General features: G+C 47.0%; 1 protein-coding gene across 3 annotated transcripts in view; it reads right to left on the bottom strand.

Moving 5' to 3' along the window:
- Window positions 1-24,477, bottom strand: part of TRIM44 (tripartite motif containing 44) — a 168,857-nt gene that overhangs the window by 13,401 nt on the left and 130,979 nt on the right. The window contains exon 6 of one of the 3 annotated variants that reach the window (XM_050955485.1): window positions 10,986-12,151. The exons of 1 other annotated variant lie outside the window; for it this stretch is intronic. The gene's annotated coding sequence lies outside the window, so the exon portion shown is untranslated. Of the gene's footprint in view, window positions 1-10,985; window positions 12,152-19,615; window positions 20,226-24,477 lie in introns of those variants that run through there. One more of the 3 variants, XM_050955490.1, reaches the window with a different exon arrangement.

Here is a 24,477-nt window from a genome sequence, read left to right as displayed (position 1 = left end):
TTCTTGAGAGAATAAAAAAAAAATCAACTCTGACATTCTACAGTGGAGAGAGGAGGGGGTGGAACTGGTGCTTCTGGCTCCACAAGGAGACTGCCCCACCAGGCACAGATACCTGTTCCCAGCCTCTCTCAATTCACTGGGTTTTGGAACCCATGTCCCTTGTCTAGCAAGTACCACCCAACTGAGGGTGAGTCATTTGTCACCTAGCAGTCCCACAGCTCAGCAGTCTGGGATAGGGTAGGCGTGCCTATGCAAATACACCCCCTGAAATTCTTTCCACCAGATGTCAGGGTAGAGCTTATCCTGACTCTGCTTACATCACTCACTGCCCATGGCCCCATGCCACTCCAGGAGGTGCTGCGGCCCCTGGAGGAGGGGAGGGGAAGGCTCTGCGCCCCCTGCCCTTGCCCTACCTCAAGGTATCTCCCCAGAAGCTCCCATTGACCGCAGGTCCCCGTTCCCAGCCAATGAAAGCTGCGGGGGGCGGTGCCTGGAGGCATAAGCAATGCATGAAGCCCTCTGCCCCCCTACACGGGGGCTGCAGGGAAGTGGTGCTGGCTGCTTCTGCAGAGCGGTGCAAGGCTCGTGGTGCCACGGGGGGCAATCCTGCAGGCCGGATCCAAAGCCCAGATCCGACTCGCTGGTCATTGTTTGCCCACCCCTGCGCTAGATGAACCATTGGTCTGACCTAGTATGGCCATTCTTACGCTAGTCTGAGCAACAGTAACTAGTGAGTGGTTTAGCAAAAAGTACCATGCAGAAGTGTAATTAAGGACAAACTCATCCTGCATTTGGAATGACATTAACAATTCTGTTGGCTAGCAGAACTACTGTTTTAAAGAGAGTGTGTAATTTGCAGCTCTCTTTTATCTGGACAGAGGGTATGTTTTATTGGGAGGTAAGCCTGTTCTTTCTGATTGAGAAGAAAGACAAAACCTTGTACATTTCCCCTTCTAAATATTGAGAAAAGCTCTGGTTTAGGTGTGTAGCAAGACAGGAGGGCAGTGTGTATGAGAAAGAATTGGATGTCTGGCAAAAGCTAACAAAATTCCAGAATGAAGCACAGCCCTGCTATATGAAGATTGTTTTAATGCAGAGGTTGTGAAAGGAGACAAAAATGGTTGAATAAGAGACACATTCACTGAACTCCAGTGTTGGCAGAGAGGGGTTGTAAAGCCCGGTGAGGATTGTCTAGAGGGGGGAAACTGATAATGGGAAAGTTTGCAAAATCCAGACTTAATCTCTTGCACTGCAGAGAACTAATCCTCCCACTTTGACATTAATCTTTTCAGCAGAGATAAAAAAATACCCTTCTTATCTTTCACTTTGCTCATTGAGCCAGAAAACGGGAGTAGGATTTGGTCTTTACTGGTTGGATAAATATGGAGCTGCAGAAATTCTTGCAGTAAAGTGTTTTTCCAACCATCCCTTCCAAGATTGCAGTATGGACTTGCACTAACTGACACTGACCCTCTGCTGCTGTTTTCAGAGAATCAGCAACTTCATGGGTGTTCCTGGAACAGAGAACCATGGCTGTAGAAATAGGAAAGCAAGGCCACCAAGGAGGATTCCCATGGCAAATACAGCTTCAAGAGCCCAAAAGGTCATTTGAAAGGTCTGCCAGGTTTGAATCCATCCTACATTTTGCATGAGTTCCTGGTACATGGTTACCCATCTGATGTTAAGTGGTCTCCCATGAGAAATTAGTTAATGGTTCCTAGTAGGTCAGGTATCAAATCACAAAATACCACTATTAAAGTAAGCACCCCCTTCCTAAAGAAGCACCTATGCTGCCGGATGTTGCCAGCTTGACAGTCCTGGAGACTGTAATCTTGTGTTGGTCACTAAAACAGATTCAGAGAGAAACAGTGCATGTCTTCCCCCGCAGGCCTGATCAAAAACCTATCGCAGTCAGTTAAAAAACCAACTCCTCCTGTCTTATTTGGTGGGCTTTGGATCAGGCCCATAAGGGCTCTGCCTATCGGTGTGAGCCTTGCTGTTGCCATTGTCTGTGTTGTACCCATTGTGTGCAGTCTCCAAAGACCATCTGGCGCCTCTCAACAGCACCGCAGCCACTTAATAAACACATCCAGAGAAATGAGAGAGTCTGCCAGGTTGATTTGGGACACACCATCACCTAGCCTGCTACCTCAGAGAGCACTTTATGTCCATCACTGGTGCCGAAACAAAGAAAAGTTATCCACTGGAACGGCTCAACAAGGAGTTTCTTTTTGGAAAAGGTCTATTTCTCCACTTTGACCCACCCCCTTTTTTCTCTTTTTAAAAAAAATGACATATAAAAATGCACATGACTTTTTACATAAGACGTGGGGGGGAGGGGTTAGATTATAGCCTGGCATTTATTTAGGTTGCAAAATAATGTTGTTATTTTATTATTTGCCTCTGTGGCTCTAATTGGCACGTTCAAATTATAACACACTGGAGGGCATAACGCAAAGGGTCACTAGTAATCCAAACCAAACCAACATTGCCAGTCCAAAACTCAGCATCCCTGCAACAGACAGCCCTGTGTGTACGCAGCTGAGTATTCATTCAAGCTGAGCTAAAAAGATTCCCCCCTCAAACAAACAGATCCCTGAAAATCTGAAGATTTCCAGCCAACTCCAGCACTCAAGAGCAACCTTGTCAAAACAAGCCAATGAGAAATATTAGGCTACATATTTGTCTTCCTAGGGAATTTGTGAAATCTCCTATTGCTTGGGATGGGTTAAAACTAGACTGGGCAACACATTAGGTAGTGTCCTGTATGAAACAATCTTGCATCTGCAGGGAGATGGACTGGATGATTGGATACGTCTGTTCCATCTCTGCTGTCTATGAATCAACCTATATGGCCAAAGTGTTAAACAACAACAAATCAATATATGCAACCTACCACTCACAAGCATCTCTGTAATAACCAACAATATGTAGGTGCCGTTCAGGAGAAAGCACTTGTGGGAAGGGTACAAACCCTAATTAACCCCTCCAGAATTGAGAACAAGGCCAAGTTCCAGTTTGAGTGTTAAAAACCTTGACAACGGCTCCTTTGAAGTCAGATGATGTGTGTTATCTTCCTGGGACAAAATTCACCCCTGTCCAGAGCACCAGTACAAGGCCCACGCAACATGCAAGTTCCACTTGAGCCCTATTTTGAGGATGGTGCCCAACCTATGGCCCGCAGGCCATACACGGCCCACCAGAGCATTTCATAAGGCCTGCAGCCTGCTTCAACCCAACATGCTAACGGCCAATTCATTAGCATTTTGTCGTCATGTTTACATCATTTTAGTTTACACAAATGTGTAAATAGACAATACTGTACATAGAAACAATCTAAATACATACAAAACAAGCTGAACTTAAAATATAAATCAATACAGGTGACTTGAAATCTTATTAAAATATGTAGAATCCGTTTGGCTCACATAAGGTTGAGCCAACGTGGCACTTCTGTGAAATAAGGTTGGGCATCACTGACTTAGGTGATGCACAAGCCTTCTCCACAGGGCTGATTTTCACTCACTCGTTGCTTTTTTGTAGGTGCAAATTCCAGAATCTTGTGTGTTGCAACTTCCCGACACAGGATGCAAAAGTGGGAGTGAGGCATGACATGCTGATGTTCTTATTTCCTTTGAGCAACAGATTCCTACAACTGACGCTGTTTGAATCTTCTCATTTAAACAATGTGAGCAAATGGGCCTATTCAGAGACTGTGTAACCAGGTGCATGCTGCCCTTCAGCAATATACAAGCTCCTAGAAACCATAATTAAATCCAGAAGAAAAGTAATGGCTCTTCCTACACAGCCCAAGTACAGGATTCCTGTGTTGGGGAGTTGAGCACTGAGTGGAAGGAACAACTTCTGCTGTGAATTCAGAAACAGGATAAATTCCTCTACTTGTTGAGCCATCTCCCAGCAGGAAGTAAACTGTGGCTGTGAGCAGAGACAAGGAATTCCATAATGGCAGAAGGTCGGCCCCAAAGTGTTTGAGCATGAAATGGGTTTTCTTCTAGGGTATTTTGGAGAGAGTCAGATTTCTGCAAAAATGCAGATTTTTGGAGAGACTGAATTTTAAGCTGTATATTGTTTAAAATGTAACAGCACTGCTCTGCATTTTCATGCATCTTCCATATAGAGAGCTCAATTAGGGCCTAAGTGAGGGTGCATAGGCTTTGTGCTCACTCTCTGCACACAGGAGAATTCCACTGAGGGGATACAACTTGCATCTCCACCATCAGGAACCTCAGTTTCCTGGCTGCTCTTTGGTAGTTTGGTGATTTGGCCCTCTGGCCACACTGGACGTCCTCCCTTTTCAGGGTAAGGAAAGTCTAAACATAAATCAAAACGAACCCTTGCAACCCTTGTGGGCCAAACCTCTGCCTAGGGCCTGTGGAACTGGCAAGTCCTTCCCTCTTGCTTTCAGGGAGCTCATTCACCCATTATATTGGGGGTCAATCCATCCTTGGTCTTCAGCTTCCCTCTAAGTCTTTCCTCTCAGTCACAGGACTTTCCCACTGCTTCTAGGTGGCACTGTAGGAAGTCTGGATCCTCCTCCTACTCTAGTCCTTAACCTGGGACTGGATACTATGGAAAAGCTGTCCTTCCTCCACTACAAACTACCCTGCATCATCATTCCTGGGGCCACCTCCTACAGCTGCCTCTCTTTTTCCATGCCTTCATCAGCCACACCCACACAGGTTCCATTCCCAGCTCCCTCACTGCAGGAAATCCCCCTGGTCTCAGCCCCAACTGGCTGACCCAGGGACAGAGCTGCCAAGAAACTACTGTTTTTCCCCAGGTTTTCTCCCAGGCCTCAGCCAGCTACTGTCCTCCCTAGCATTCTCTTGCTCTCTCTCCACTAAGGAACAGGACTTCCCTTTATCCTGTGTTTCCCATCCCAGCAAGCCTTGCTTCGGGCGCATAGTTACATGATCCCTGAACTATAAGTCCCATGGTCTAATGGAGAACCAGAAACCAGTGGGGTATGCATTGGAACATCTTTAAAGGCCCAGATTACCCTGCAACATTCAACCTATGTGTGCAGAATACTGTGCATTTAAGGAGAGCAAAATATCAGGCCTGAGATCCATTGTGGGGAGCTGAATGGAGCCTTTGCCCTTTATCTATAATCACTTCACCCTCCACTGAAATGCAGTCACCTTGGGGGTGGGAAGTGGCAGCTGTTTAACTGTGCACCAATATTATTGCAGTAGCTTAGAGAAGCAAATAACGAAAAACGTATCTAACTTTAACTGCACCAGGAATGTGAGGACTGGAATGTTGCAAACCTCTCCTCCCCCGCATCACATGTACTTCAGTCATGACATGCGAGTCCCTCCACTCATCCTGCAAAAAGTGGAGGCATAGTGCACTACTTTCCAAATAGATCAGGACATCCTCCAAGCTGCCAGCCTGAGAACTCTGCCTATACTTGCCCCTCATGTAGATTTTCTCTGTACATCTGTTTGGTTCAGATGCTTGTAAGTGAAATTTCATTTCATGTTTCTGAGAAAAATCAAGGCCTGGAGGAAGCAGGCCCAGCACTTACTGTTTTGAGGGCCTACTAAAAGCAAAACATCAAAGCCTCTTCAGGAGCTAAAAGAATGAGGAGTGCTTGTGGCACTTTAGAGACTAACAAATCAAGTTGACTGAGCCCCTGCTAAAAGAAATACTGAGTAGTTGGATTCTTTTTATTTACCTTCTTATCTATAAGGCTTTACAGTTCAGTTCACACGGGGAGGGGTGACACACACACATTCCCATACACCTCTCTCACACAGGGGGTTGATTGACTGACCCTCCCCTTCCTGCCCTGCACTTTTTGCCTTCCATGCCTGGCTGGGTCCCTGGGATGGACCCACCACTCCTGGTACCATGTCTTCCTGAGGCAACAGGTGGGGGGCGGGGCACACAGGGTCACATGCCCCTCCAGATTTCTGCCAGGCTCACACCAGAATGTGACCACCAGCAGCCTTCACTGTGTGGGAAGGAAGGGACTGGAGCGGCTTTCAGCCACAAGGGAGGAGGATGGGGAGGGAGAAGGGATGACTTGCTAGTGCCTTTGCAGAGCTCATCTCTTCTCCCCTCCTCCCCCGGGTGGCTGGAAGCAGCTTGTCCCTTCCTGCTCGCAAAGTGTTGAAAGGCAGCTAACATCTCCAGGCTGCTGCTGGCAACTGACATAACCCAGCTGCCTCTGGCTACAGCATGTGCAGGAAGGGGTTAAGCCCTAAGGATGCATTGTGCACCAGAGCCCAGGGAACCTGACTCCAGAGGCTTCAGCAAACCCTAGCCAGAGAGGTGGCTCAGCAGGGGAGGGAGCCTAGGAGACAGAGAAGCCCTGTGCTCCCTGGAGCCAGGACCCAGGGTGGCAGGGGGTGTGTGTGGCAGTGAAGTGGGTACTAAGCGCCTGCCCTGGGAGCTGCTGTGGAGCCTGTAAGTTCCGGGTGTGAACAGGCTGGAAATCACTTTCCTCCACCACCATTCCGGAGCTTAGCTGGGGGGTGGAGAGGCATCCTGTGCCAGCTCTGTGCGGGGCTTTGGCTTGGGTCCTCCCGGTCAGAGGGTCTTGGGCTTTCCCAGGTTGCTGCCTCAGTCAGGGAAGGAAGGCACCAGCCAGCCAGGCTGTTGGTGAGCTGAGCTTTCCAACCAGGGGCTGGTTCTCCACACAGTGCTGGGAGCGGGATATGCCTCGCCAGGTGGGATACGGAAGAGCAGTGGCACTGGGAAGGGGGGAAGGGGCAAAGCAAGGAGAGGACAGTGAGAGGGGGAGCACATAAAGGGCTGATGGGTGGGCAGCAGAGGCAACACATAACTGGCTGCCACCTACCTGCACTCACCAGCAACCGCAGCTCGCAGCACACAGCCAGTGCTGGCCGAAAATGGGACGGGGGTAGGAGCAGGGCTTTGCTGGCCGAGAGCTGGTATGCAGTGGGGGCTGCACTGATAGATCAGCAGGGGGAGTGGCCGGCCCCGCACACTGCATCTTCACCCCGCCACCGGCCTTGCACACACACACCATCATCAGCCACTGGACCCTCCTCCTTCACCACTAGTGGATAGGCAGGTGGCGAGCAGGGATCCAGCCAGCAGCTGTACCTGCCAGTTCGGGGGAGATAGAAAGTATGGGACAATTTGCCCATTTTTAAGAAAAAGTAGGGACACCCACAGGAGGACTTAAATATGAGATTGTCCCTTTAAAAACAGGACACCTGGTCACCCTAGTAATAACAAACCAAGCTTGAGAAGTATTTTTCCCACCTACACATTCCCTTCCCACACTATGTGTTAGCATTGCACATCTCCTATACTAGTGGTTCTCAAACTTATTTGATCATACACCCCATTCTGTGTCTGTAGTCATTTACACGACCCTCTCCCTGCTACCACCACACAAGTACATATACCACCACCCTCATTTCTGTGCAGCTGCTGGCGGTGGCACTGCCTTCTGAGCAGGGTACCCAGCCAGCAGCCGCCACTCTCCTAAAGCTTCTTATCCCCCTCCCAGAATACATTCCACACACCCACAAGCTGGCACACACCCCAGTTTGAGAACCTCGGTCCTAAAGAAGCAGGAACATACTCTTTTGACAGTATCTCCTCTATAAACCAGGTGCTGTGTCCTGGAAGAAACAGATAAGAAGTGCTGCTTCTGCTGGCTGTTTCTGCCTTGGTCATCAGGAACAGTTAATTAACTTTATATAAATAGCCTCTTTCCTTTCCACTCTCTTGTACAGAGCAGAAGGCAGGCCTGCCACCTGTAATAAGGCAGATCACACAGACACACACCTCACTGATTGTGACAGTCTGATCAAGGACTAACAGCTCAGTTCAGTGATTGCTCAAAGCAGTGATGGACCTCTCCTGCCGTACCAGGTGGTTCTATGGTAATCTCCCATGCATCAGAGTCAGTGACAAATTCAAGATGTTTTTTGTATTATCAATATTTATATGTAGAGTAAGTAAGCTGGTCTGTCAGTTGATTTCAGGAGTCATAAAATTACAACATCCTCCCTTCAAGGGAATGCCTTTCCTTTGTGGGAGGATATGTTGGTTAAATAAGAACATATCTATCTATGGCACTTATATGGCCCATATAACCATAGCATCTGGGCACATCACAACCTTTAATGTGGTTAGCCTCACAACATCCCTGTAAGATAAGGTACAAATGGAGAACCGATGTACAAGGAGATAAGTGATTTGCTCAGGGTCATACAGGAAGTATGTGGTAGATTTAGGAATTGAACCTTGATCACTAGAGTGCCATGCTAGTATCTAACCACTGGACCAGCCTTCCTCTCCCTATGGAAAAGTCATAAATAGGAGATATCTATCGGGGAAGATGTAGCAGGTTTTCCTTAATAGAAGAATCTGCCCTAATATGAACCCCATCCTAAGACAGGCTGATCACCCATTGCTTGAGGAGCTGAGAGCACACTGCATTTTGTAACATTTTCCCATAGCATCATAATTGACAGACGTTGCAAATTAACTCCATGAAGATAGGATTGTTACCCTTACTGTGCTGGTTACATTCCAACTGGAGAATTACATTCCATGTACTCAATATTCTTTCTTCAATTGCAATTACAGAAGCATTTTTTTCAGATTCTCTGCTAAGTTATTGTGTGGTGTTGCTGTGTGCTGTTGAAAAGCTGCTGCGTTCCACTCTAGAGGTTGGATGCCTTTTGGTGATGAATGAAGTTATCTTTGAATATTCCTTACCTACCTCACAGAGAGAGGCTTGGTCAAGGCTCAGTCTAGCAGACAAAGCTATAACATGATCCAATGGCTAGGTATTGAAATTTGACAAATTCAGATTGGAAATAAATTGTAAATTTTTTCATAGTGACAATAATTAACCATTGGCACATCGCACCAAAGGTTGTGGTGGAGTCTCCATCACTGACAGTTTTAAAATCAAAACTGAATGTTTTTCTAAAAGATATGCTCTAGGAATTATTTCAGGGAAATTCTATGGCCTGTGTCATAGAGGTCAGACTAGTTCATCATAGTGGTTCCGTTCTGTTCTTGGAATCTATGAATATTTATAAAGTGCTATGAGATCATCATCTCTTCAGGGAAGGAATTTAAGTGCAAATATCAGGTAGATATAGAGAAAGCATTAACATGGACGGCTGACTGGAAAACTCCAGTATTCTAAGGTGCTATTACTGTCACATCTCTATTATATTTCTTTCCTATTTTTGTTCCTTCTCTGATCTAAGGCCTCCCCCATGCTAAGCAACTGTCTTGGTCACATTCTGCCATTTACTTCCCATAGATGAAGCCCAGTTTTTGGGTGGAAACAGCCATTTTGGAATAGGATATGAAATCTGGAGTCTAAGGCAACTCAGCATTGGGCTACACTATAAGATCTATCTAAATTGTTACCTTTGTTCTTAGTCTCATCTCCTTGAACAGTCCACATTGAGGGACTTTTTCCTCTAGTGGGATTCCCATCAGTGCTGCTTCCTGTTGAACAGCAAGGGTAATTGCTGAACAAAGTGAGACTCACACACAGCAGTCATGCCTGGCATTCAAATTCTGGCCTCCCAGCCATCCTCTTCTCATATCTGTTGTCTATGTACTCTGTGCCTCTCTCAAACCACCAGTAATGGGATTAATTGAGGCCATGTCTACACTATAAACTTACATCAGTATAACTATGTAGCTCAAGGGTATGAAAACGCTCTGAGCAATGTAGTTATACCAGCCTAACCCCCTGTGTAGACGGCACTATGTCGACGGGAGAGCTTTTCCCACCGACATAGCTACCATGTCTCATTGAGATGGATTAACTACACTGATTGGAGAAGCTCTCCGAAGCGCTACAGTGGCTCAGCTGCAGCATTTTAAATATAAATGTCTCATAAGTGAGACAGGGAATGTTAGATCAGTTTGGGAGGTGACGAACCTTTCTAATGGCAGTAAAATCTCAGCAACTGAATACTTGGCAGGCAAAGCTGGGTAGCTGCTCCATTCAGTGCGTACACAATAAAAATCCTCTACCTGCAGCCTCAGCTTCTTCATTCTTCTCTGTATCTAAGCCAAAATGGGAACTTTGCAAATTCTTAAGCCCACAGATTTAGCTAACTCACTTTGGCCTAAGTGATATGTTATGGAAGATTAATCTAACAGCTGATCACCTTTCAAGAGCTGACAATGGTAAATGCTTCCCGAGGGATCTTTCTGATCAACCGACACCTCGCTCTTCTTAGTAACATGAGTCATCTCAAAGGCCCAGAGATCTAGTTATGTTCCCTGCCCCAGTAGGAGTGACCAGAAATTTACGACCTCACCATTCAGGAGAAGCAGAGGTGCTAAACTAAAATAAAGACCCAGGGCCAGATTGTGGTCTTGGTGACACTGGTGTAAAGATAGAGTGACTCTGACAATGTCAGTAGAATTACTGAAGCATCACTGAGATCAGCATCCAGCCCAAAGATGTCAGAGTGAAGATGATGGATGGGCTTCCTGGTTGGTTAAGTAGCTTGCACTGGAGCTCCCTCTGCGTGATTTGAGCTGGTGAGCTGCTTTATAAAGGCCCTGCAGAATTCAGCTTTGCCTTTGTTTAAAACTGAATTTGGGTCTTAATTTTCAGAAGGTGCTGAGCATCCACAACTCCATTTGCAATCAATGGGAGCTGTGAACATTGAACACCTCTGGAAATCAGGACCTGAAGTCCTCTATTCACTCACAGAACACAGACAATAGCAATGAAGGCTTCCTCCATATGGCCTTGTGATACAGCATGGCCAGAGGGCAGCAGGAGAGGGTTAGAAGGGAGCCTTATTCCCTGTAAGGGGAAGAAAGTTTGCTATAGATTAATTAGAGCACCTGAAGCCAGTTAGAGCACCTAAAGCCAGTCACATGATAAAAACCCCTGCTTCAATCAGACAGTGTGGGAGTTGGAGCAGAGTGGAATTGGTGCTGGAGCAGAGAACAATTTGAAGGGAAGCAGAGGACAGTTTGGAGAAGTGCTGCGGTGAGCTAAAAAGTCCAAGACCCTAGGTAAAGGGGCACCTGGCTTGTACAGAGGGAGGGCAGGAAGCCCCCCACAAGCTGAAGGGCAGGAGAGGGAAGTAGCCCAGGGGAAGGAAGTGTCAGTTCAAGTGGTTCACCACTATCCTCAGGGCCCCTGGGCTGGGACCTGGAGTAGAGGGTGGGCCCAGGTCCCTCCTTCTCCACTCCCCTCCTCTAGGACACTAGTGGGGCAGTTAACATTCCACTGCAGGGGCAAGAAATGGTGCCCTGAACCCTCCCCAAAGAAGAGAAAGTGCAAGACCCATCAAAATAGTGCTGGCAATTTGCCACAGGCCTCATCCTTATTCTTGAGCAATCACAACTAGGGATGAGATAGGAGTTCAGTTTCCATTCCTTTTCAGCCAGGCTACTATTATCCTTGACCGCTACTGTCACTGCCAATTATGATGGGAACAAAAGCATTCTGATACTTGAACAGTAGGCATCAGGACTGAGAACTACCCACTCATTCCACATAACAAGCTGTCATCCAATAGTAATGACAGGTCACCACTGAGCTGGGTCATCTCTGAGCTAATGATCTAAAGGGGAAAGTTTTCAGCCTCTTCCTGAAGCCCCTAGGCAGCTAGTTCCTGGCTCTGTCTTTTACTTGTTACAGTGGGTAACGGAAAGGCTTTTTGTAATATGCACATCTTTCCCATTCTCTGTGCTTGAAGGTCCCAGTTATCACAGTAAAACATTTCTGAGCCTGGAACAGTGGCATTTCTCACATCAGCTATTTATGTACTTGGACTGTAAGTGGCTCAAACCAGGCACGAGATATTTCATGGCAAGATTTTGTGAAATGGTGTGAAAACCTGAGTCTGCCTTGTTTACTTATTGCTCCTTTTTCTTTAAGTGCTTGCCAGGTTGCCTTCACTGCAACTATTTTCTTTTCTTGTTCATTATTTTAAACTGGGTTTGAACCTTTGCACGGAGCTTCCTCCCCGAATGACAGTCAAGAAGGAATTGGCTCTGTCTCAGTCTCAACACGTGTGTGGGCAAAACATGAAGGATCATCTCGCTCCCTCTCACACCATAAAGCCTGAACTGCAGCGTTCCAGCAGAGTATGCCATGGAGCAGCAATCAACAGGTGCTGACTTCATCCCCTTGCAGGTCCTGTGGGAACAATAGATGCAAAGTGCTTGGGAATCCTTTGGACAAACTGTAGGGTTTTATCATCTGCTTGGCAGATTGCCTCTGACTCTCTGTCTGAGCAAAAACAGTATTGCTGTGAAAACAAGAGGAAAGGCTAATAACTTCCATGGGAAGATAGGGATGTATACCTTCATGTCACTGTGGGAGGTACTCAGATACCATGGTGATGGCTGCCATATACAAACATAGCTATCTGCAGCTGGTTCAGTAACAGCAGCAGAAAGCTCTATTTTAATCACAGAATGAAATGCCAGGGGTGCTGCTCTCCAGGAAATCAATCTCGTTTGTATAGAACCCTAGGAATTCACTCACTCTCTAATCAAATCTTAGGCATCTGCCCAAAACACAGCTGTCACCGTATGACTAGCATTTTTTTTGCTCCCTTTTGCCTGCCCAAACTTTGGAGGTTTTTAAAGGCATGTTGCCAAGTTGAAAATTGAATGTATTGCTAATAACTTATATTATTTACAGTGACAGAGCAAAGAGCCAGAACATCCCCTCCATGGGGGGATCCCACACCTGCACAGAAACACCACCTCCATCGCACTGTACCCCCCTTCTCTAGCACCCTGCTGATCCCCCTCTGCTGGGGCTTTGTGTAGAAGTTCTGGTTGCAGGTCTGAGAGGAGGCTGGGCGGGGACCAGACTCACTGTGGTACCATCTCTTCCCCAGCCACAGCATTTACACTTGGAGATCCATCTGAGAGTTAATGCAACCTAAAACTGGAGTCACTGCCTTTGGATCTCCTGAGTGGCTACTGCTCAGTAACTGCAGGGAGCTCAGCCAATGGAGACATGTTCCTATGGGACCCATTCTGCCAGGGAAGGAGGGAGAGGATGTCAGCAGGGGAGAGATGGATTGGAATTACAAGTCAGTCCCTATTAATTATTAGTAGTACTGCAGTAGTGTCTAGGAGCACCAGTCCTGGACCAGGACCCCACTGTATTAGGCACTGTAAAAAAAAGAACAAAAAGACAGTCCTTGCACTAGTGCTTAATTTGTAATGAAAGAGGTACTGGGGCTCAAGCATTTTTTTTTACATTCATAACTGATGCAGCAAGCCCAGAGGTGCTGGGGCTATAAACTGCCAAGCCTAGAGGTGCCAGAGCTCAGCCCTGGCAACCCTGGCACAAATTAAGCACTTTCCAGAACCAAAGATCTCCCTCAATGAGTCTGGGAGGAGATCCCTTCCCCATGCCTTAATATGTGAGTTAGGAAACCTTGCTTCTCCAAACCCTGATGAGTCCCTCCCCCCTCAAAAGGAGGTGATTTACAAGGAACTCTTCAATGTCAGCCTGCTTGCCTCACTAGTCCCCTCCAGTGGTTTTCTCCTTTAAGGGAGTGATCTGGCCCCAAACAGCCCCACTAAAACTACACTTAAAGCTACATTACTGAGAGTTAGCGGTGCAGGGGAGGAATGATTGTAGGACTTAAATGACCTACCGGAATGTTTGTATATAAATGAATAATAACAAATAATAGTTACTCATAAAGGCGTTCTATGTGCAAGAACAGCTGATCTCATGGTACAGCTTAAAGGTCATATGATCCTTGACTTCTCTTGCTGTTGAAGGCACCTGACACCTTCCAAAATTGACCCTAAGACTTCAACTTCCTGCCATTCTTTGTACAAGCTCTCCACAGATAAAATCCCCCTCAACTGAGGACTGAGCTCTAGGAAATTCATTATGTGACTAGGAACATTGTGGTCCTAGAAACTGACAGACAGTATTACTGTTGAAAGCTCTCAGTATCTCAAGAATAGGTTGGTCCAGTGCCCAGCTTGCCTGAAATGCTGCTCCTCTCAATAACACTTGATAAATGGTATGCATCTCGTTCCTTATCAGTAGCACTTGACTAAGAGGACTGCTTGCCCCTGCTCGTCAAGGTAGCTCACAGATTTACTCTAGGCTCTAATGAAGACACAAGGCTGGTGGTCCTCAGAAACTTCCTTGTCAAATACTCTCTGCTATAGTCTCACTCTGGGGAGGAAGCAGAGCCAGTTGGGAATGTGTTGACACCAGGGAATTTCCTTATCTCGTGACTTTCATGGATCTAGCTGGTACCAGGCATTAGGGTCAAGGCTTAATGTACAAGCATTGTACATCTCTTTCAGCAGAGAGAGCAGTTGCTGCAGAACAGCTTGTGAGCATTGGGTAGGAACATGCACATCTTCTATAATTTACTTGACAGCCCTGCTGTGCTGCTTTCCTTTCTCTGCCACAGTTTTCATTAAATAGATAATATAGATAGAAATAAGGTCAAGTCCTAGTTACTAACAGGAGAAACACTGAGAAGTGTATTTCCCTAGAACATGTTGGGATGGACAGAGTCTAAATGGTATGAAGGAGCCAAGATTCAGTCCAAATCAGGTTTTGAAATGGATGGATAAACAGAGAGTGTGTGTGTGTGTGTGTGTGTGTGTGTGAGAGAGAGAGAGAGAGAGAGAGAGAGAGAGAGAGACACACACACACACACACACAGTGAGTCAACAGCCTTGCTCAGATAGTGTTGATTTTTTCAATGCTTCAGCATGGTGCTGCCTCTTAGCTGCTAGAGGTCCTGTTTTTTGGGTGAGATGTAAAACAAAGGGCCAGACTGCTTAAGAATTCCCACAGAACTTTTCACAAGAAGCCCTTTGCATGCTGGTTTCCAGGACAGAGTCTCTGCCCTTACATTCTCCCTCTAGTTTGTTGGAAAAGGTAATCTTCACTTCCAGTCCTGAACTGTCAAGCAACGTTCCCGAACTCTGTTAAAAGGTTGATGAGCAGCATGCACAGTAATTGCAACTGTACATGCAAATGTGGCAATTGCACAGGCAAATAACTAAATCAAGTCAGTTGCTTTTATAGCTGAGGTATTACTACCACATACTTTGTTTAAAAATCAGCTCTACAGTTTCTAAAGGAACCTAAGATGTACAGAGATTAAAAGCATTACATAAATACAAGATCATTATTACTGGCATAACTGCTTTATCTGATCCAGTTGTTATTAACCATCTGAAGAGTTGTGAGGTGCCTCTATGAATGCTGTGAAGTCATGAAGCATAAGCTGTGGTCAGACCAGTACACATGAACGTGCATTTGGTAATGAGAACTTATATTCAGATTCATTAGTGGTATTCATGTCAACTAAACAAGCAGGACAGCTTGGCTTGCATTTTTAACTCCCCAATAGACACTTAATGTCTCAGACTCCTAGACTTTAAGATCAGAAGGGAACATCATGATCATCTGGTCTGACTTCCTGCACATTGCAGGCCACAGAACCTCAGCCATCCACTCATGTAATAGAGCCCTGTTGTTGTCAGTAGCTACCGGTGTGGTGCTCTGCTCTTGTACGATAACAGTTGGCTGCATGTGTGTTCCTTCTGTGTGCTGTCCCGGCTCTGCGCAGGTAGCTGACACAGCAAATCCCGAGAGAACCCCCAAAGACCACAGACTCTACTTAGGTACGAAGGAACCTGAGCCACGTTTGTTGTCAAATGAAGCACAGTAATAGTTTCCTATAGACTCTACAGGACATTCTACAAATATGTGCCCCCTGGCAATGGACTCCACTCAGTCAGTGGCTGGACATTCCACTGCCCCCTAGGCTAGACAAAGATGCGCACTCTGGGACCTACTTTTATACAGTTACAGGACAGATTACTCATTCCTCCTGATGTATTAGGTACAGCCACTTGGCTCATTACGGTGCTGTCTCCCCTTCAATCATGTTGTTCCAGACAAACAGATCTATCTATCATGTGGTCCTGCCTTTAAGATGCACCTGCCTGTTCCTTGTTATGTCTATGAAGTATCCTGATGTCATCTTGGCACAAGTTCCTCTTCTTGCCACTTCTGTGAGTGAGGCCTGCCTTTGGTTCACAGCCCAGCTTTTGCTCAGCCATGCCTGGAAGTACTTTGGTTCAGGCTTCAGGCCCCAGACTAGGCCTCTGACACAAGAGTTTATGTTTCAGGGTCTCATCTTACTACACCTGTGACAGTGCGGGACTGACCCCATGCAGCGCCTCCTGCTGGTTGTCCAGGGAATTAGCGTCTTCAGCCTCCAGAGCACCCTCTGCAGGCCGGTGTCCCGCTGCTGCTGGCCCTCATGTCCCTCCCAGGACCCAGTGCCCCTTGTCTTTCGGGTGATGCCCCTTGGCAATACCCCCGCAGTCTCAGGGTCTCCCCACCAAGGGGAACCCCCAACCCTCTATCCCCACCTTGCCCCACTGGCTTCTGCCAGTCACCATCTAGCACCTGCTCACTGGGGCAGACTGCAGTGTAAAAGCCACTCATCATAGGCAAGGGGAGTTTGGACCTGCTGCCTCTGCCTACCCGTGGGCTGCCCCCTGCAACCCCAGTACTTAATTGGCCTTCTACTAGGCTGCGGGGGGGGGGGGGGGGAGGGAGTCCAGGCCAGAGCTCCCCAGCTCCCTTGGCCTTCCCTCAGCCCTGCTCCATTCCAGGTATCTTCTCTCAGCTCCCTGCAGCCAGGTCTCTCCCTCTTAAAGCTAGAGAGTCTCTGCTTGTCCCTGGCCCACTGACCTTTTATAAGGGCCAGGTGGGCCCTTATCTAGCCAGCTACAGCTGTGGCTGCTTTCCCAATCAGCCCAGCTTTCAGAGCTGCAGCCCTCTCCAGGACTGCTTCAAGCCCTTCAGGGCAGGAGCAGGTGACCACCCCGCTACAAATCATGGTTTAAAGACTTCAAGTTACAGAGAATTCACCATTTGCACTAGTTTAAACCTGCAAGTGACCCATGTCCCATGCTGCAGAGAAAGATGAAACAGAGCCCCCACCCACAGAGTTTCTGCCAGTCTGACCCAGGGGAAACGTCTTTCTCAACCCCAAATACAGCAACCAGTTAGACCTTGAGCATGTGGGCAAGACTCACTAGCCAGACACTTAGTTCTCTCTTCCACGGACTATAGACTTTATGTTACCAACATGTCAGTCTTCCTTTACTTTCTCTCCTCTACATCAGATCACTGGACCATTTTCACTAGTATTCCCACTGGTCTTTCATTAGTCTCCCTTTAGGTATACAGAATTTGCCATACCAGACTCCACTAATGGCCCATAGAGCATAAGAGACCTGCTACTGTAACCAGCTAGTAGAGGCATCCTTCTTTAACTCAGGTGATTGAGGCCTGAAAGTTAGGACCTCAAGGGATAATGTTCTAGTTTCAGCTTCCCATAAGTGACTTATATAGTAACTGTGTCTGATTGACTTGTTACAATATCTGGCAACTTCCCAGAAGAGTCCTAGCCCATTCTGTACAGAAGGGAGAATGTTCCTGCAGAGATCAGCTGATTGCTTGTTGCCCCACTCACACTACATCAAACATGTTTGTGACTCCCATTAAATTTTTTTCCTTAGCTCTGACAATAGAAAAGTATTGTGTTAAGAAACAGAGTTATAAACCTGGTAGATACCAAAGCCAAACTAGTAGACCAACAGCACTGGACTGATCAGTTTATCTTGCAGATTGCCAGTATGACCCCTCAGTCCTTGGCCTCTCTGCTACAACTAGTAGCATGGGAGCCAGTTAACAACAGCTGTAGTAGTGGAATTTTGTTATGTGGATCCCAGGTCATCAGAAGCTAGACTGAGACATCAGCTCACTTCACACTGGTGCCTGTGTGGTGGACCTTGGAGTACGTCTACACTATGGGATAAATTCGATTTAACATAAACCGGTTTTATAAAACAGATAGTATAAAGTCGATTGCGCGTGGCCACACTAGGTACATTAATTCAGCGGTGTGCGTTCATGGTCCGAAGCTAGCGTCGATTTCTGGAGCATTGCACTGTGGGTAGCTATCCCGTAGCTATCCCGTAGCTCCCGCAGTCTCCCCCGCCCCTTGGAATTCTGATTTGAGTGCCCAGTGCCTGATGGGCAAAAATCATTGTCGCGGGTGGTTCTGGGTACAGCCTCACCCCTCCCTAAGTGAAAGCAGCAGAAAACCATTTCGCGCCGTTTTTTCCTGGGTGAACTGTGCAGACGCCATAGCACTGCAAGCATGGACCCCGCTCAGATCAACACCGCGATCGTGAATGTTGTAAACACCTCACGCATTCTCATGCAGTCTATGGTGAACCATGAACTGCAAAGCCAGGCGAAGAGGAGGAGGCGGCTACGGCAGCGCAGCGACGAGAGTGATGAGGACATGGAAACTGAATTCTCCTTAACCGCGGGCCCCTGCGCTTTGGAGATCCTGCTGGTAATGGGGCAGGTTCTACCCACTGAACGCCAATTTTGGGCCCGAGAAACAAGCACAGACTGGTGAGACCGCATAGTTTTGCAGGTGTGGGACGATTCGCAGTGGCTGCGAAACTTTCGCATGTGTAAAAGCACTTTCATGGAACTTTGTGAGTTGCTTTCCCCTGCCCTGAAACGCCATAATACCAAGATGAGAGCAGCCCTCACAGTGGTGAAGCGAGTGGCAATAACCCTGTGGAAGCTTGCAACGCCAGACAGCTACCGGTCAGTCAGGAATCAATTTGGAGTGGGAAAATCTACTGTGGGGGCTGCTGTGATACAAGTAGCCAAAGCAATCACTAAGCTGCTGCTACAAAAGGTTGTGACTCTAGGAAACGGGCAGGCCATAGTGGATGGCTTTGCTGCAATGGGATTCCCTAACTGTGGGCTGGGGCGCGATAGATGGAACCCATATCCCTATCTTGGCACTGGCGCACCAGGCCACACAGTACGTAAACCTGCAAGGGGTACTTTTCAATGGTGCTGCAAGCAATGGTGGATCACAAGGGACGTTTCACCAACATCCACGTGGGATGGCCAGGAAGGGTTCATGATGCTCGCGTCTTCAGAAGCACTGCTCTGTTTAAAATGCTGCAGCAAGGAATTTACTTCCCAGACCAGAAAATAACTGTTGGGGATGTTAAAATGCCTATAGTTATCCTGGGGGACCCAGCCTAACCCTTGATGCCATGGCTCACGAAGCCATACACAGGCAGCCTGGACAGTGGTCAGGAGCTGTTCAACTACAGGCTGAGCAAGTGCAGGATGGTGGTAGAATGTGCATTTGGCCGTTTAAAGGTGCGCTGGTGCACATTATTGACTCGCTCAGACCTCAGCCAAACCAATGTCCCCTTTGTTATTGCTGCTTGCTGTGTGCTCCACAATCTCTGTGAGAGTAAGGGGGAGACCTTTATGGCGGGGTGGGAGGCTGAGGCAAATCACCTGGCCGCTGATTGCCCAGACACCAGGGCGATTAGAAGAGAACACTGGGAAGCGGTGCACATCAGAGAAGCTTTGAAAACGTGTTTCATCACGGGCCAGGGTACGGTGTGACTGCTGTGTTTGTTTCCCCTTGATGAACCCCACCCCCTTGATTGACTCATTCCCTAAGCAACCCACCCTCCCCCTTCGATTACAGCTTGCTTAAGAAAATAAAGTCACTATCGTTTAAAAATCATGTATTCTTTATTAAAAAGCTCATTATAAAAAGAGGGAGAGAACTGGCAAGGTAGCCTGGGTACAGTTTGGGACGAGGATAGGAGGGAAGGAAAAGGCCACTAAAATCATTTCAATGTAATGACAGCCTTTTGGTTGGGCTGTCCACGGGGTGGAGTGGGTGGGTGCACAAATGGCCTTCCCCCACGCATTCTTACACATCTGGGTGAGGAAGATATGGAACATGGTGAGTACTGAGGGTGGTGACACAGGGGCTGCAGCGGCACTCTGTGACCTCGCTGCTCTTCCTGAAGCTCCACCAGACGTCGGAGGATGTCAGTTTGATCACGCAGCAGCCCCAGCGTTTCATTATGCCACTGCTGATCTTCCTGCCTACACCTCTGATCTTCCTGCTGCCACCTCTCATCTCGAGCGTCTCTCCTGTCCTCACTTTCACTGGCATCTTTCCTGTAATTTGATACCACGTCCTTCCACTGATTCAGATGAGCTCTTTCATTGCGGGTTACTTTCATGATTTCAGATAACATTTCGTCTCGCGTCCTCTTCTTCCTCTGCCTTATCTGAGCTAGCCTTCGGGATGGAGTAGGGAGGCTTGAAAAATGTGCAGCTGCATGAGGGAGGGAAAAAAGGGAGAGAAGTATTTAAAAAGATACATTTTACAGAACAATGGTTATACTCTTTCACAGTGAACAACACTAGTCACCTTACACAGCACATGTGATTTCACTACAAGGTCGCATTTTGCATCTTAACTTTGAGTGCCTGGGCTCTGGTGTTAGAGATCTCACAGACACAGGTCCGGGCATCAGAATTCAGCTTGCATGCGGCCATGGTAAGCCATTGTCTTTCGGCTTCAGCAGCCTTCACTTCCATTCACAGAAGCCACCCCCACCCCCCCTCCAATTCTCCAGGATGATTGCTTTACCCCCTCCCCCCACTGCGTGGCTGGTAGCTGGGAAGATTCCTTCTAGCCAAACGCAAGAAAGCTCAGCGCTAGCCTTCCTCCCCTCTCCCTGCTTGGCTACATGCAAGGAAGGATTTCTTGTAAGCAACAGGCAAACACCTCTGTAGGAAAAAGGCCATCTCTGTCCCCTTAATTAAATTCCTGAATTTCAACCAGGTTACCATGAACGATATCACTTTGCTGAGGATAACAGAGCAAGATAAAGAATGGATGTTTCTTGAATGCCTGCAATCACCGGGACCATATGCAGCTATGCTTTGTCATGCAATGATACCAGATTACTTGCTACATGCATGGTGTGGTAAAGTGTCCTACCATGGTGGACGGAACAAGGTTGCCTTGCCCAGAAACCTTCTGCAAAGGCTTTTGGAGTACCTCAAGGAGCGCTTCATGGAAATGTCCCTGGAGGATTTCCGCTCCATCTCCAGACATGTTAACAAACTTCTCCAGTAACTTTTCTGCCCGCGAATGCATCCCAAGCCTTCAGGGCAAATCAATCATTAAAAAAAGCTTGCTTTTAAACCATGTTTTATATTTACAAAAGTACACTCACCAGAGGTACACTCATCAGAGGTCACTTCCATGGCTTCACTGTCTGGGCTAGTGGCTTGGGAGGGTTGGGACGGTAATTCCATCTGGGTCAGAAAAAGCTCCTGGCTGTTGGGGCTAACAGAGTGCTGTGTGCTCTCTTCAAGCTCGTCCTCCTCTTCCTCCTCTTCACCTTCCCTGTCTGCATAATCCTCAGGCATGGCTGAGATTACAACCCCCACCATGGAATCCAAGGACGAGGGGGGGAGTAGTGGTGGCGCAGCCCCCTAAGATTGCATGCAGCTCAGCGTAGAAGCGGCATGTTTTCAGCCCTGCCCCAGACCTTCCGTTTGCCTCTCTGGTTTTCTGGTAGGCTTGTCTGAGCTCCTTCACTTTCACTCTGCACTGCACTGAGTCCCTGGTGTGGCCTCTCTCTTTCATGGTCTTGGAAATTTTTTCAAAAGTTTTTTCATTTCATCTTTTTGAACGGAGTTCTGTTAGCACTGAATCCTCTCCCCATATAGCGATCAGATCCAGTACCTCCCGTGTGGTCCATGCTGGAGCTCTTTTTCTATTCTCAGGAGACTGCATTGTTACCTGTGCTGATGAGCTCTGCGTGGTCACCTGTGCTGATCAGAGCTCCACGCTGGCCAAACAGGAAATGAAATTCAAAAGTTCGCGGGGCTTTTCCTGTCTACCTGGCCAGTGCATCCTAGTTCAGATAGCTGTCCAGAGCGGTCAGTGGTGCACCGTGGGATATGGCCCAGATGCCAATACCATCGATTTGCGGCCACACTAACCCTAATCCGATATAATAATACCAATTTTAGCGCTACTCCTCTCATTGAGGAGGAGTACAGAAACCGATTTAAAGAGCCCTTTATATCGATTTAAAGGGCATCATAGTGTGGATGGGTGCGGCGTTAAATTGGTTTAACGTTGCTAAAATCGGTATAAACACGTAGTGTAGATCAGGCCTTAGAGTAACAGCTTTCACTGACTCAGGACCTGGACTGGATCAAAACCATGATCTAGTGGCGTACGATGCTGTTTCTATTTTATGGTCCCATGAACTATCTACTCCCTTGTCTCTCATTCTTTTACCATGGTTTATTGTCTGCTGTGGGATGAAGCGTCAGTTCGAGCTTATGAACATGACTTCTGGTGTCCTGGGAACCATCTCCTAGAGTAAATAATGAAAATATCTCAGCCTCCCTTGCCACAGTACGAACAGCTGTGCTCCTCAGCTAGAAATACTGGCAGGTATGGTGTTAGCATATCTGCAGAGCAGAAAAGTCATGCCTATAAAGTCCATCTCTCCCTGCAGAAGCGCTGAGGAATATCCTGTGCAGTCTGACTTGCCTTTATTAAGTTCTCCCTGTTGCTTTGCACTGCACAGCTCATAAGATAGTTGACCATGCAAGACTGAGACTAGTAATAAATATGTGGGGTTGAGCAAATAGGACACAGAAATTAGAAAGAGAAGGGAAATTGTGTGGCATTAAGACCGCTGATGGGCCTTCGCTATGTTGTTTTTCAGCAGCAAGAGCCTGTACACCATACAGGTAGCACAATGGAGGATATATAGCATGTAAGATGGCTTGGCATCAAAACACTTCACAAAAGAGGTCAGCATCATTATCACATAGAAATCACAGAACTGAAATAGCAGTAAAGAGTCTTGTGGCACCTTATAGACTAACAGACGTTTTGGAGCATGAGCTTTTGTGGATGAATATGGGTACGAAAGCTCATGCTCCAAAACGTCTGTTAGTCTATAAGGTGCATCAAGACTCTTTGCTGCTTTTACAGATCCAGACTAACACGGCTACCCCTCTGATACAGAACTGAAATAAGCATCTGCGTGCATATTGGGCTATTATGTTGAGGGTGAAGATATGTGAGTTTAACTCTGGAAGCCTATGAATGGCTTAAAAAGCTTTTGATATCAATGGGAGTAGTGTGCACACACTACCTGTTTGGTCCAGGCCTTCATTTTGTAAAACCAGTAGTGTTACGTACTCGTTTCACTTTTCACACCATCTCTCCTTTTCTGGGGCAGTGAACTCACTTGGAGAGGCTATTTGGAGACAGTCTGTTCATCTCCATGGTGAGGTGCTGTGTGTGTTTTCCCTGTCATGCTGCAGCTGTTACTGATGTCAGAAAAGATTAAGTTTTGATGCGCTGCAGTAGCTCCATCCCCACTTTGGTGCCCTAGCACAAGGGCACAGAGCAGCACAGAAGCAGGAGTGGCAAGGGATGGCAGAGCAGAGCATGGGAAAAAAACAGTGAAAGAGGATTGTTATGTCTTAGAATGGGCTGGAGTTAAAATATATACAAAATGCAGCGTTTAGTATGCATTAGACCTGTTACTAGAGTTTGTAAAACACACAATAAACAAACAAACAAAGCACATGACTAAACTGCAGTCACATTGTTGTTGTGACCTGTGCTCACTAGACCGACTGCTTACAGGCAGATATGGGAGAATGCAAAGGCCACATGCTGTAATAGCAGAGGCACATATATGGCTCAAGGACACAATATAAGGGGAAGCAGAAATGGCTGTGGCTACCAGGCCATGGAATGAAAGGGAACACAGGGGAGAAGCTGCCATATGTGTGAGAGAGGGTGAGATGTGTGTGCAGTGGGGGAAGTTAAGCTACACAGAGGGGGAGAGAAAGAAGACTTGTTCAGATACACAGAAAGACTTTGACTTGGGACATAAAATGTTGGAAAAAATATCTGTTTGAGTTCACAGAGTGACAACCAAGCTAATTTTATATGCCCTGTCCCTGTTCTCATCTGTTCACAGGGCTGCACTTTATCTGTAGCAGTGGAGTGGATCTAATACAATTACATAGTGATCCTGACAGAAATAACGCTAACCACCAAAGGGGAGCTGTAGCAGTTCTGAGCTTAATGAGGTTAGCAACTGTAGTGCAAGGTGAACTCAAACTTTTTTTTTTTTTTAAACCCCCAGGCAGCAAGATAAGGTCTGCTCCAGATTTCCAATGCTGTCACAAAGCATGAGGGCTAAAAAGGCTTGGGCATCAGTGCCTTCAATTGCATTTAACCACAATTAATTCCCAAACGCTGGAAACAGCAGGGGATGGAATTGTATTTACAACTAGCTTGGAAAAGAGAAAGGTAGACAAAGAGTGTGGTGAGAGAGAGGGTTATGGCCTGATTTTCAGAGGTATTGAGTACCTGCAGCTCCCACTAAAGCCAGGGGAATTTACAGGTATACACCCACATTAGCTGGGCTGCTGTGCACATGAGGAGGAAGCAGCAGAAATACACTTTTGCTTGATAAAATTTCTTCCCTCTCCTATTTACTGTGCGGCAGTTTCACGTCCACCTTCCT

The sequence above is a fragment of the Gopherus flavomarginatus genome, chromosome 5 (genome assembly GCF_025201925.1).
Source record: "Gopherus flavomarginatus isolate rGopFla2 chromosome 5, rGopFla2.mat.asm, whole genome shotgun sequence".
Classification (NCBI taxonomy): Eukaryota; Metazoa; Chordata; order Testudines; family Testudinidae; genus Gopherus; species Gopherus flavomarginatus.
The sequence above is the reverse complement of the archived record's forward strand: the minus strand, read 5'-3'. Positions and strand labels throughout refer to the sequence as shown.